This window comes from Pipistrellus kuhlii, unplaced genomic scaffold, assembly GCF_014108245.1.
Source record: "Pipistrellus kuhlii isolate mPipKuh1 unplaced genomic scaffold, mPipKuh1.p scaffold_m20_p_9, whole genome shotgun sequence".
NCBI lineage: Eukaryota > Metazoa > Chordata > Mammalia > Chiroptera > Vespertilionidae > Pipistrellus > Pipistrellus kuhlii.
In genome coordinates this window covers 15,594,310-15,607,634 of record NW_023425595.1, presented here as the reverse complement: position 1 = coordinate 15,607,634, position 13,325 = coordinate 15,594,310, and the positions used below count along the sequence as shown (strand labels likewise).

At 41.3% G+C, this 13,325-nt stretch overlaps 1 pseudogene; it reads right to left on the bottom strand.

The window, feature by feature from the left end:
* Nucleotides 1–845: 845 nt before the first annotated feature.
* On the bottom strand, nucleotides 846–1,725 carry LOC118713155 (annotated as a pseudogene).
* Between the last annotated feature and the right edge of the window lie 11,600 nt (nucleotides 1,726–13,325).

The window sequence follows — 13,325 nt, the reverse complement described above, 5'->3', positions numbered from 1 at the left end:
AAGGGCAGTTTGCTGAATGAATCAAATGCTTTATGGCATCTTGCTGATAGCTCTGGTCCACTATCCAATGTGTAGTCAGGATGACATTTAAAAAATGCAAATGTGAATACTTCATCTCTTGGCCTAATCCCTTCAGTGGTTGCATATTGCTCTTGGAATAAAAGGGGAAAAATAACTTGGTCCATAAAGTCCAACATGATTTTACCTCATCTTCACACTAGCTTATGGGCTTACTTTTACTATCTCAGGCCTCCTTCCTGCACTTCTCTTCCTGGAGTGGCATTCCCATTCCTTAGCCTAGTTAATCCTTATTGTTATTGTTACCTGCTACTGAGTCTTCCCTGACTCCCAGAGACTCTGTGAGTGAGTGAGTGAGTGAGTGAGTGAGTGAGTGAGTGAGTGATGGCCACAATGTCCTGTCTGAAGCCCTGTAGACTCATGCCTAGGGCTTCTTCATGGGGTCAGTCCATCTCATAGTGGGTCTTCTTCTTTTTCTGCTGTCTTCTATTGTTCCCAGCATTACCGTCTTTTCCAAGAAACCCTGACTTCTCACAGTGTGCCCAAAGTAGGATAAGCTTTGGTTTTGTCATTTTTGCCTCCAGTGATGTCTCAGGTTTAATTTGTTCCAGGACCCACTTGCTCATTTATCAGATAAAGATAAAGAGATAGTCAATGTAAGGAGATAAAATAGAACAACAGCAAAGGAATAAACAAGTGCTCTCTACCAGAAAATTCAAGAAATAAAAGAGGAACTCAATCCTGGGTGAGGATTGCTGAATGACATCAAGGAAGCACATCATCTGACCGGGAGAGAATAAAAAATAGGTGGAAACAGTTAATTCCTACTATTTTTTTTTTAAGAAGTTGCTAACAGCACTCTCTTTTTTCTTTTTATCAACAGACTATTCTGCAGAGTCCTTGGCTCTTTTTGCCCAGGTGCCAATGAGCTGGGAATAGGCATAGGCCAGTGGTTGGCAAACTCATTAGTCAACAGAGCCAAATATCAATAGTACAACAATTGAAATTTCTTTTGAGAGATGAAAACCAACTTCTGTGCATGGGCCACGAAGTTTCAATCACACTGTACATGCGGGCCCGCATGTGATTTTTTGTGGAAGAGCCACAGTCAAAGGGCCAAAGAGCCGCATGTGGCTCATGAGCCACAGTCTGCTGATCAACCACTGGCATAGGCCATGTAAAGATTGGAAAACGCCTTGAATTTGTCTCCTTCTCTGTGATGACACTAGCTTTCTATTTGAAGCCATTTTATGTAGGCATGACTGGTCCTGCAGGCTGGTTGGCCAACTTAAGTTCAACAGCAGAACTATCTACCTTCATGGAGGCCAAGGGCTTCTCTGGGGAAGAGTAAGAGTTTGGACTTTCTTCAGCCACTGCACCTGGGCCTGCAGAGACTCGATGGACTTGTGCCACCTCCTCAGATCCATTGAGATCCCAATGGGTGGGCCACCTTTCTGTGGATGCCTGCTTCCTTAACTCCTCCAAGCTGAAGCCCCTGCCTGCTTCCACTTTGCTGTGGTACCACTTCACGGGGCGTGTCATGATGGGCCCAATGGGGCCGGAAGCAGGTGATGAAGCTGCACTTTCGCTCGCCAAGCCTCGCGTCTGGAGATCTTTCCTGCTGGCTGGTTAAGTGTGTGGCAATGCACACTGCCAGTCCTTACAGAAAAGGGGCTTTAGGATGATATCATTTCATCTGGGTACCATATATTCTTTTTCATTCTTTTTTTAAATGTGTGTAATACATGCTCTCAGATGAACCGTAGTTTTATTCATTTTGTAATAGACATGTATTAGTGCCTAGAATAAATGCTGGTGATATGGCAGAGCAGTGAGCAAAATAAAGCCCATGTCCCCAGGAGGCTTACATGCTAGCCTCTATGAAGAGAGACATGGACCAAAAGAAAATATAACATGGTAATGTGCAGCATACATATTTATATACACACACATATACATATATATATATATAATATCTGAAATTGATGAGTATGATGAAGAAAATATAAGAGGCATAAAGCATATGAAGGAGGAGAAATTGTTATTTTATAGGCAGGGTTATCAGGGAATGTCTCAGATAGAATGATGTTTGAACAGAGACTTGAAGGAAGTGAAGAGAGAACTTTAAAATATCTGAAGGGAACGCTAAACAGTTTGGCTCAGTGGATGAACCACTGACCCAGGGACTGAAGGGTCCAGGGTTCAATTCTTGGCAAGGGCCCTAGTCAGGCTGTACAGAAGCATCCAATCAATACATTTATCTTGAGAAACCAAGATGGCTGCATAGGTAAATGCCTAACTGCAGCCTCACACAACAATTTCAAAAAAAATACAACTAAAATACAAAATGGACATTATCCAGAACTACAGAAAAATTGACTGGAAATTCTACAACTAGAAGGAAAGGGAACATCAAAGGAGCTGTAAAAGCCTAAGGTACAGAGACATGGTGCATGTGGGGAGAGGAAGGAGCCAGAGAGGAGGGGTGGCTGAGTGCCTGACTGGCATTCCCTAGCAGGAAGGAAATAAAAGCTCCGGACTATGCTGAACCCCAGCTCTGACAGCACTGAATCCCAGTTCTGGGCGAGATCCTGTGGTCCCAGGCTCATACGAGGGAGTCTGGGCTGTAAGGCAGAAACTCAGGGGAGCAGCAAAAGGCAGTCCTGGAGGCGCACACATTACCCGCAGAGAACAGAGTGTTGACTGTGCCGTGGGATTGCCCTAGCAGGAGTGGCCATCTTGTGCGTTGGAGTGATGGTCAATTTGCATATTTCCTATTCATTATATATGATAGGTACTATTATTTTGTTAATTCCTTCCTTTATCATGAGACATTTAAGTTTCCTAAGAGCAGACTGTCCATTTTTTTTTTTTCAGCATTGTGTTCCCAACTTCTATAGCATAGGTCCTGTCACCGAATAGACTACTTATATATATTTGTAGAAAGGAGAGAAAGAGGTGGAGGGAGGGAAGGAAAGAGGAAGGGAAGAAAGGAGGGGGAAAAGAAGTAGTAGTCCCTCAAAAAAAAGATGAGCTAAGCCTTTTTCCTATGTATCTTCTTCTCCAGTTTGGACAAATACAAGCATCACCAGTATTAACCCCCACACCTCTCCCTGTCTGCTTCTATTTCTGAATGACCCATCTGTTTCCAGAAACAATGTGCTAATAGTTTTATCTGGGTTAGAGTCAAGTCTTAGAGGCCTGGAAGAGCTCTTCTGAATCTTTGACGTGACTACTCATATTTTGACTCTGATTTATTATTTGTTGACTTTATAGTTTAACTCTCAGGAGGCCTCTACTTTTCCTTGTATCAAACTCTTAGAGGAATCTTACTTTTGCAACCATCCCTTCTTAGCATGCATCCTTCCTAATTTTCATTTGATCTCCACTGTCCATCAATCTAGGCCAATGGCACAGGCCAATTTAGACAAATGCCTCTTTTCTTAGAGAGTTCAAACTTCACAGGCTGTTGGGCAGGAGTTTGCTTCCTGTGTTTTTGGATCTCTTCTAATTCTATGCCGAGTTTAGAATAGACACTATCTAATCTGAAATAAGCATTCTCGGGAAGATTGAGTTTTTTATCAAGACAGATGGGCCAGAGCACATAGTCTGGTCTGGGTTCAAGGATGAGTGAGGGCATCCATGCACCTGCAGTGTAAAGTCGCCTTTGCCTGGGTTTCCGCCTGATCCAGCACCACAATTATAAACAAGTTATCCTTCACATTGGGGATATCAATCCATTTTGGGGATTTTTGCATTTTTTCTGAGAGTTTCATGGAACCTTTCTGATTCAATCTTTCACGATCTCCCACACATGAGAAGGCTTCCTCGGTGAGCCCAGTCCCTTTCTTATTGAGAGAACTTGGGAGATCCTTTTGCTCCTTCAAAGCAGTGTTCTGGGAAAGATCTAGGTTTTCAAAGCAGAAAGCTTAATGGGCAACTTAGGTGCTTAAGTTCAGAGTCAGTAAGATACTAAAATGTTATGTTCTTGCCCATCTTGGCTCAGTGGTTGAGTGTCAATCTACAGACCAGGAGGTCACAGTTTGATTTTCAGTCAGGGCACATGCCTGGGTTGCATGCTCAATCCCTAGTGTGGGACATCCAGGAGGCAGAGGTGATCAGGGCCAGCAGCTTAGTATTATATATATTTTTAAAATTCATATGTAACATATAGATCAATGGAATCAAATCAAGAACCCAGATATCGACCCAAATCACTATGCTCAATTAATATTTGACAAAGGAGGCACAAATATACAATGGAGTCAAGACAGTCTCTTCAATAAATGGTGTTGGGAAAATTGGACGGATACATGCAAAAGAATGAAACTAGATTACCAACTTACACCACACACAAAAATAAACTCAAAATGGATACGGGACTTAAACATCAGACGGGAAACCATAAAAATACTAGAAGCATCCACAGGCAGCAAAATCTCAGACATATGCCAAAAGAACTTCTTTACTGATACTGCCCCTAGGGCAATGGAAGCTAAAGAGAAAATAAACAAATGGGACTACATCAAAATAAAAAGCTTTTTTACAGCAAAAGAAACCATCAACAAAACAACAAGAAAGCCCACTGTGTGGGAGAACATATTTGCAAATGTTACCACTAATAAAGGTTTAATCTCCAACATCTACAGACAGCTTATACAACTAAATAAAAGGAGGATGAATGATCCAATTAAAAAATGGCAATGGACCTAAACAGAATATTCTCAAATGAAGACAGAAGGCCAAAAAGCACATGAAAACATGCTCAAAGTCACTAATTATCTGAGAGATGCAAATCAAAATAACAATGCGGTACCATCTCACACCTGTCAGAATGACCAACATCAACAAATCAACAAATGCCAAGTGTTGGTGAGGTTGCAGAGAAAAAGGAACCCTCATGCACTGCTGGTGGGATTGCAAACTTGTGCAACCACTGTGGAGAACAGTGTGGAGTTTCCTCAAAAAACTGAAAATGAAACTCCCATTTGACCCAGTAATCCTACTTCTAGGAATATATCCCAAGAAACTAGAAACACCAGTCAGAAAGGATATATGCACCCCTATGTTCATAGCAGCACAATCTATAATACAATAGCTAGAATTTGGAAACAGCCTAGGTGCCCGTCAGCAGATGATTGGATCAAAAAATGATGATACATCTACACAATGGAATACTATGCTGACATAAAAAAGAAGGAATTATCATTTGCAGCAACCTGGATGAAATTGGAGAACATCATGCTGAGTGAAACAAGCCAGTCAATGAAAGAGAAACACCACATGACCTCACTCATTTATGGATAATAAAGAACATTATACACTGATGAACCAAAAAATAGATATAGAGACAGTAAAGCAACAAGCAGACTGTCAAATTATAGCTGGTAGGGTAGGGATATCTGGGGGAGATAATAGATCAACCGAAGGACTTGTATACATGCATATAAGTACAACCAATGGACACAAAACTCTGGGAAGGGAGGGTATGTATGGGAGGGGATGGCAATGTTAAAATATGTACACAGATAATAATTTAATAAAAAATGTAAAAAAAATGTAAAAAAGTAATCACTGATAAAATAAATAAATAATAAATAAATAAATAAATAAAATTCATATGTATTTTTAAAAAGTTCTCAATCTTATCAGCCAGAGGTCAGCACACTTTTTCTGGAAAGAGTCAGGCTTTGAGGACCCTATGGTCTCTGTAGCAACTAATTAACTCTGACAAAGAAGAATAATAGCAGCCATAAACAGTGTGTAAATGAATGGGCGTACCTGTGTCCCAGTAAAACTTTATAAAACATATGCTGACTTAGATTTGGCCCATGGAAATATTCTTTATTGCTGTGTTGATGAAACTATATTTATGGTAAACAGCCATTAAAAACATTGATTGTATAGTTATTATTGTATACATGTGTTTTTGAGAAGTTAATTATATAGCTATCATTGTACATGTTTTACAAGATAGAATCATTTCTCACACCAATTCTCTCATCTAGTATGTTTCATAAGAAATCTATGATGGTATAATAAATAGGAATTACTCAGCCAAGTAAGCAATGTACTAGTACTTTGCTACTCATGGGCCAGCAGCATCCGTGTCATCTGGATGTGGATAGAAATGTAGATTTCAGGAGCTTCCCCTCATCTTCAGAAGCAGAGCTTGCATGGTGACATGGTGCCCAGATGCCTCATGTGTATTTGGAAGCATCCCTTGCCACTCGGCACTGAATGCAGTATCTCAGAGACACCTTCATGCTGTGAAATCTAAAAGATGGAGTGCAGATTTCCAACTTTCTAAAATAACACTAGCAATTGGTTTTGTTTTATTAAAGACAGGCCTATGGTGAATTTTTGCTGCATGAATAACCATCTGTTTACATATTGTTTTGCAAACACATTATTCCTTTAAGAGTCTAGTACCTACCCACTTTTACACCTTAGCTTTTCCTAGCCTGGGATGACCTCCCACTAACTTACCTCTTCCACTAAGTCCTACAAATCCACTGAGGCTGGACTCAAGTCCTTTTTCCTTCAATATGTTTTTTTTCTTCCATTTTCTGAATTGCTATTGTCCAGTCAACTCACCCTTTGCTAAGCAGAAGCTCTTGACTACAATCCCTCTGAGAGTAGAGACCTATATCTTGATTATCCTTGAAGCCCCAGGGGACTTATAACATCTTTCTTTGAATATGGCAAGAGGCTTAACTATTCTACATAACAGAATAGTTAAGCCTTGCCCACACTCTTCCTCTGGAACAAAAGACATCTCACTATGACTTAAGTAACCTACATCTTGATCCCATTCAAACCAGAGGCTGGCAGCAGTGGTACTCTAACCCTAACCCATGGAGCTCCGGGGATAGCATTGCAGATTGTGAACTAGTGCTGACATAGGAGCACGCAGATAGATAGCATATGACATAGGATCCATGAAGCTCATCTTTTCCAGCACCCGATCCAGCCTATCAGATGTCATAAAGTTGAGGGTAAAGTGAAGATCTGCCAGTGATACTCTGGTTTTTTCAGGTCAGGAGAAGCTGATTCCTGTGGGAAACCTTGTCTGTGTCCAATCAGTTGATTCCTCTATAGTGAACCTTTCCACGAATGAATAAAGCAGCCTTCATTATTCATTCATCTATTGAGTGATTCTTGATGTCATAATCCCCAACTTAACACTGTGCCGAGTGCTGTGAATATTGTAAGGACATTTAGAAAAGTATACAGTGGGGTCCCTGACCTTTCAATTCAGTTGGAGAAGGATGTCAGAGCCTACTTCCATCCTTAAATAAAATGCACGCAAGTCAGCCAGAGCTGTTTGTGGTAAAGTGACCAGTACTTAGTATCCATGCAATGGATGTATGTTCAGTAAGTGCTGTGGTAGTTGATAGAAGAGCCAGAGAGATTACTGTGGGCTAGAGAGTTAGGGAAGGTTCAACACAGGTGGTGGGCTTAGTGTAGGTCCTCAGCAAAAAGCACGTTTGGAACAGACTTTCCTGAAAAGGTTTGTGCTCAGATCTGGGGTAAGATGAGCTGTCTAAAGGACCCATGCTTTCCAGCCTGCCTTGTAGTGCGTGGCGGGAAAATCTGCAGCTCTCTCTGGGAAGCTGCAGTGCACCACTGGCTAGGTGTGGCTGGTCGGGGAGCCTTCCTTCCTCTTCCCCTTCACCCAAGCACAAATCCAGTGCCTGGCAGTGTGGCTGGACTAATGGATGCAGTGCAAAATGCCCCTTTTTCATCAGAGTGCAGTTCATTTACTTGGTGCCAAGTTGTCTTCCCTCTGGGCTCCCAAGCAAGGCAGTGGAATAGACTGCACAGCAGCCAGGGCCTATCTGAAAGTGAAAGTGAATTCTTGCTTCAGGAAAAGAGCAAGGAACTGCATATGCTATAACATCTGTTCCTGCTTGTTCTTTCTCTCTGCTGCAGGGAGACCTGCTCTTAGCTCTGGGAGAGGTAGCCACTGAGGTACATTTCCATCCTTAGGAGAAGAGATATATCAACTTTCATATAGAATGCTTCATATAGAATGTACGATAGCACTTAGTATGCAGTTGACAGATATTTATTAGGTCCTGATTTTAGGCAAACCCTGCTGGGGACATGGTACTGAAGAAGACACAGTTCCTTTCCTGTCTTCTTGGAATTTCCTACATATACAGGAAGCAGAGAAAATGAGTCAGGAAATTAAAATGCAATGATAAGTGCTATCAGAGAGGTATGCACAAAATCATTATGCATCACCCAGGAGAACCTACCACACACTGACTTGGGATTAGTGCGACAGAAAGATCTTCCCAATACACTAAAGTCTAATCAGAGTTTTAAAAACAAGTAGGAGATAATAGGTGGAGTTTGATGGGAAAGGGGGAAGCAGTAAGGAAAGAATTACAGAAAAGGAATTGCATAGACTAAAACTAGCTGGTAAGCCCTGGCTGGTGTGCCTGGGTTGGAGCATCTTCCTATGCACCAAAAGGTCGTGGATTCCATTCCCTGTCAGGGCATATACTCAGCTTATGGGTTTGATCCCCAATTGGAGCTTGAATGGGAGGCAACGGATTGATGTTTTCCTCTCTCACATCAATGTTTCTCTCTCTTTCTCCCTTCCTCTCTCTCTTTGTCTCTATTATATCAATAAAACATATCCTTGGGTGGAGATTAAAAAACAAACAAATAAAAAACCCAGGGGATGAGAGAGGTCATAAAGCTTTTAGGGGATTGCTTATAGTTGGATACAGCTGATAAGGAGAATAGTTAACAATGAAGTTAGAGGAGTAAACAGAGCACTTGTTTCTTGTATTTGTTTTATAGAATGATCAGGCAAGTGTGGCCACAAGAGGAAACGAAGAGGATCAGGAACACAAAGTTTCTTATACTCACAAGTCCTAGAAACAGGAGGCAAGGCACACCGGCTGAGCCACGTGGAGAAACACCAGGTGGTCAGGAGGAAGACAGAGGAGCTAGCCAAAACATTTGGGCCAGGTCTTCATTGAGGTTTCTATGGGAAAGGCAAGACAGGGCCACGGAAACAGCATAGGACTGGCTAGTTTAAAATATTTGGGTGGATTTTGGACTATAGGGATGGGTCCTATTTGTCTGAGATGAGTAAGGCAGTGGTATGTAGGCCAGACAGAAGAGGTGGGTTCTGGATTGATTAGTTTGCATACCCAAGGATGCTCCAGGCTGAGTCCTTGCTCTCTAAGAATTGGCTAGCCCTTCTGGAACAGTCTCTCACCAGCCAAAAAGTTTCATAAGATGTCAAAATATCGTGCTAGAAAGATAATAAAGAGATGTATATATAGTTTACCTTGTTGTGGTATTAGTTTTCAATTCTATACTGCAAGCAACCATGGTGAAATACTGACGGATTTTAAAGAAGGCAGTCATCATATTATACATTTTAGAGAAATCATCTTGCCAACAGGGTAGAAATTGGTTTGGCAAGGCCAGGGAAGAAAATTTAAGCAAAAATTCAGTAAAAGATGATGGTAGCATCTCCTGTCAGTGGAGATGGAGAAAAATGGACAGATTCAGGTGATATTCAAGGGGTGCATTGACTGGAGTCAGTGATTAACTGAATAAGAAAGGGATAGCCCATTATCATATTTCAAATTTCTATTGCAAATGACAGAAAACCCAACTCAAGCTGTCTTAAACAAAAAGGGATGTATTGGCTCAAGTAACTGAACAATCTTTAGGTATAACCTCATTCGGTGCTCAAATGTCCTCAGGGATCTTCTTTCTTCTGTTTCCTTTGGGTTCATTCCATTCTTGGACTCAATGTGCCACCCCTCATAGCCTTAGGCTAACATTATCCCAGCAAAATAGAGTTCCAATTCTCTAGTGAGAAAAGCGACAGACGTCCACACTACTATTCTCTGTTAGATCATATTCCTTCCTGAATGCCATCACTGTGGCTGGTGGGATTATAAGCTGATTTGGCCTGGACCAGGTCATGTGCACTCCCTAGAGACCACTCTCCTGAAACACTTGGACTGAGAGTTGGCCAGACTTCTTTCCTCTAAATAGAATTTGAGGCATGGTTATCAGAATAAGAGTATAAAGCTGCAGGGGTACTATACATAAACAATAGATATTCACCTCATATCATGTCTGATATTTTGGTGTTTGGGCAACTCTTTGGGTCTTTTCTTTTCATCTATCAAGTTCCCTGACCAGAGCTAACTACTTTTTTTTTCTCCCAAAATTCTTTCTGTGCATTTACAAATGCACTCATTTATTTATTTATTTTTCTTTCATAAGACTTACCATCTGCAGCTCTGTGTTCATACTGGTGATGCTACTGCAAACAAAAGAGGCAAATGTCTTGTTTTCTTGGAGTTGTCACTCTAGTGAGAGAGGGAGGTAGACAGTCCATAGATAAACACATGGATGGATAGAGGGAGCTAAGAAATAACTTCTAAAAAATAAAAATGAATGATAAATGCCATAAAGAAATTTACAGCTGCTATTATAGAAACTGAGTAATTACACACACACACACACACACACACACAGATAGATAGACACATATATACATATTTATAATATACCCTGATATATATGAAATGGAATTGCTTATTATAAGCTCCATGTCACCAAACAAGACTTAATTACAGTTTGGGCTCTCCCAGACATGGAATCTTTAACCAGGTGATAAGGAATTGCCAATGAGTACTAGTTAGGTAATCTGCCTGATAGGCCCCTGCCAGTTCCTAAAGCAAAGTAATCTTGCAATAACCAGCCCACTTTTTTGCGCAGTGTAGCTTCCTGTCCCTGCTCCCTTCTGCCCATAAAAGTCTATTTTGTACAGCTCCTCTGAGCTCCTTTGTATCTGCTAAATAGGATGCTGTCTGATTTGAATCAGTTTTTGTTCAAATAAACTCTTTAAAATTTTAATATGCCTCAGTTTATTTTTTCACAATATATGTACATATGTATGCAGTGTATACACATGCAAAATGGAATTATATAATACATTTTTTTTTCATGTCACTCTTACCCTAAATAATCCTTAATGATCCTTACGTTGAACAGTTGCATAAGAGTTCATGGTACTTACATTGCACATGGGATGAGGGTGCCCCTGGATGTGTTAGCATAGAAATTTACTTTCAAAGTAGTCTTCGCTATATTATATCATGAACTTTGGTTTTATCCGTTATACTGAGAAAAGTGCTAAGTTGTCTGCCTTCCTTAGTAGCTTGAGGATGGATGGCTCAGATGGTCTCTCTTTAATCTGAGCTTTCTGGGTTGCATCAATCTCTGTTCTTTCTGGCAATCAGTTTGGAGAAAAGGGATGGGAGGTTGTGGGATGTGTTATTTTGACAGAATGCATTCTCTGATATATTTCTTCCTTGGGGAGGTCTGTTCCTTTTAGTAGGAAGAATTTCTTGCTAAATTATATCAGTAAAAACATGAATATTTTCCATTGTAGACTGTGCACATTTCTTGGTGACATAGTAATGGTAGAAGTGGATATAATAAGGCCTCTATTCCCTACCATGAAGTTTCTGGTAACATATGTCTACCATTATAGTATATACTCATTAAATTCATGAATGAATGATTGGTATCAGAAAGTAGGAGGGTGAACCTGCAAGTTAGCAAAGAGTGTGAAAATACTGAGTATTTGCAAGAATGGCAGGAAATCCCAAAGGAAAAGAGTATTCTTTAATTAATTCATTTAACAAATATTTTATGAGCATTTACGATGGACTGGCACCTTCCTAGGTAAATGGACTCTGATGGTGGAACTTACCTGCTTCCTAGATTTGTCAGAGACCTTCCCAAAATAGTCTGTAATTTTCCTTAATTGCTTGTTTTAAAACTGAATGTTAGAAAGCTCTGTGTGGGAGGGGGAGGTGAGAATGGAAACAGCAACAAGAAAATCAGGATTATACTATGGTTAGAGTGCTAGCTATGATATATTTTAAATTATTTCAACTAGGTCACTCTAGAAAGAGCCTTTCTGTTTTCAAAGAGCTTAATCCTCCCAGATAATTTCCTCTAATGTGCCACTCCAAACGCAGGCCCCTTTCTTTTCTTTATTCCCCAAGTCCTTAAGCCTCATCAGAGGCTGCTGAGCAATCTTCTTGAACACAAGAAAGAAGATCATTATCATCATTATGCTGTTACCCTTGAAGAAAGCATGTAAAGAGGCTGACAGAGGATGCATAATTTAAGAAAACATGGAAATTTAAGGTTGCATAATAGCCTCTTGCTTCTCCCAACTACCACTAAGTCTAATTGAGCCTAAATATTTGTGTATATACACACAATCATACCTATTATGGGGCTGTTTTATCACCCAGACTATAAACTGCGTGATAACAGAGACCACATCTATCTATTTACCACTCTATAATCCAGTATTTGGGGAATACATGGCACAAAGTTTTCAGTTATTTCTCATGTCTGTCTTTTCATTTATGCTTAGCTTTTACATCCTAACTAGAGGCCCTGTGCACAAAATTCGTGCACTGGGGGTCTGGGGGGGGGGGGTATGTCCCTCAGCCCAGCCTGCACCCTCTCCAATCTGGGATCCTTTGGGAAATGTCCTAAACTGGTAGTCGGACATCTCTTTCACAATCTGAGGCTGCTGGCTCCTACCTATTCGCCTACCTGCTGACCTAATTGCCCCTACCACTTCTGCCTGCCAGCCTGATCAACTCCTAACTGCTCCCCTGCTCACCTGATTAACACCTAATTGCTCCTCTGCCCACCTGATTCCCCAACTGCCCTTCCCTGATAGTCTGATCTTGCCCCCAACTGCCCTTCTCTGCTGGCCAATTTGTTTCTGATTGATCAGTTTCTATGCCAGTCAGTGTCAAAAGCTTCACCTCCTAGGCAGACATTGCTCCTCATAGTTCACCCAGATTTGGTTCTGATTGGTTTCTATTCCAGTGAGCATCTCTGGGCCTATCAATGGGGCCTGATCAGAAAAACAGAGCTGATCAGCAGCCTCAGTGGAGGCCTGGAGAGAAATGGAGGCACAGCTGCTGGCCAGGCCTGAAGAGAAAGAGAGAGGCAAGTGCTGATCAACAGCTGCCACAGAGGCTATGGATCAGATCCTGCTTCTCTCTTCAGCCTCTCGCTGGTCCTGATTCGCAGCCCCCCTCAGCAGTCAGTGCTGGGTCACCATGCCTGCAGCTGTAGCAGTCAGTGCTGGGTCGCCATGGCAATCCAGCACTGCCTGCAGGACTGATTTCCAGTTGGTCGAGCCTCCTAGTTGTTGTGGATGTGACAGACTGAGGGTTTTTATTTATTAGGATGATTTGATTTCTGGTATCCTTTTCTCT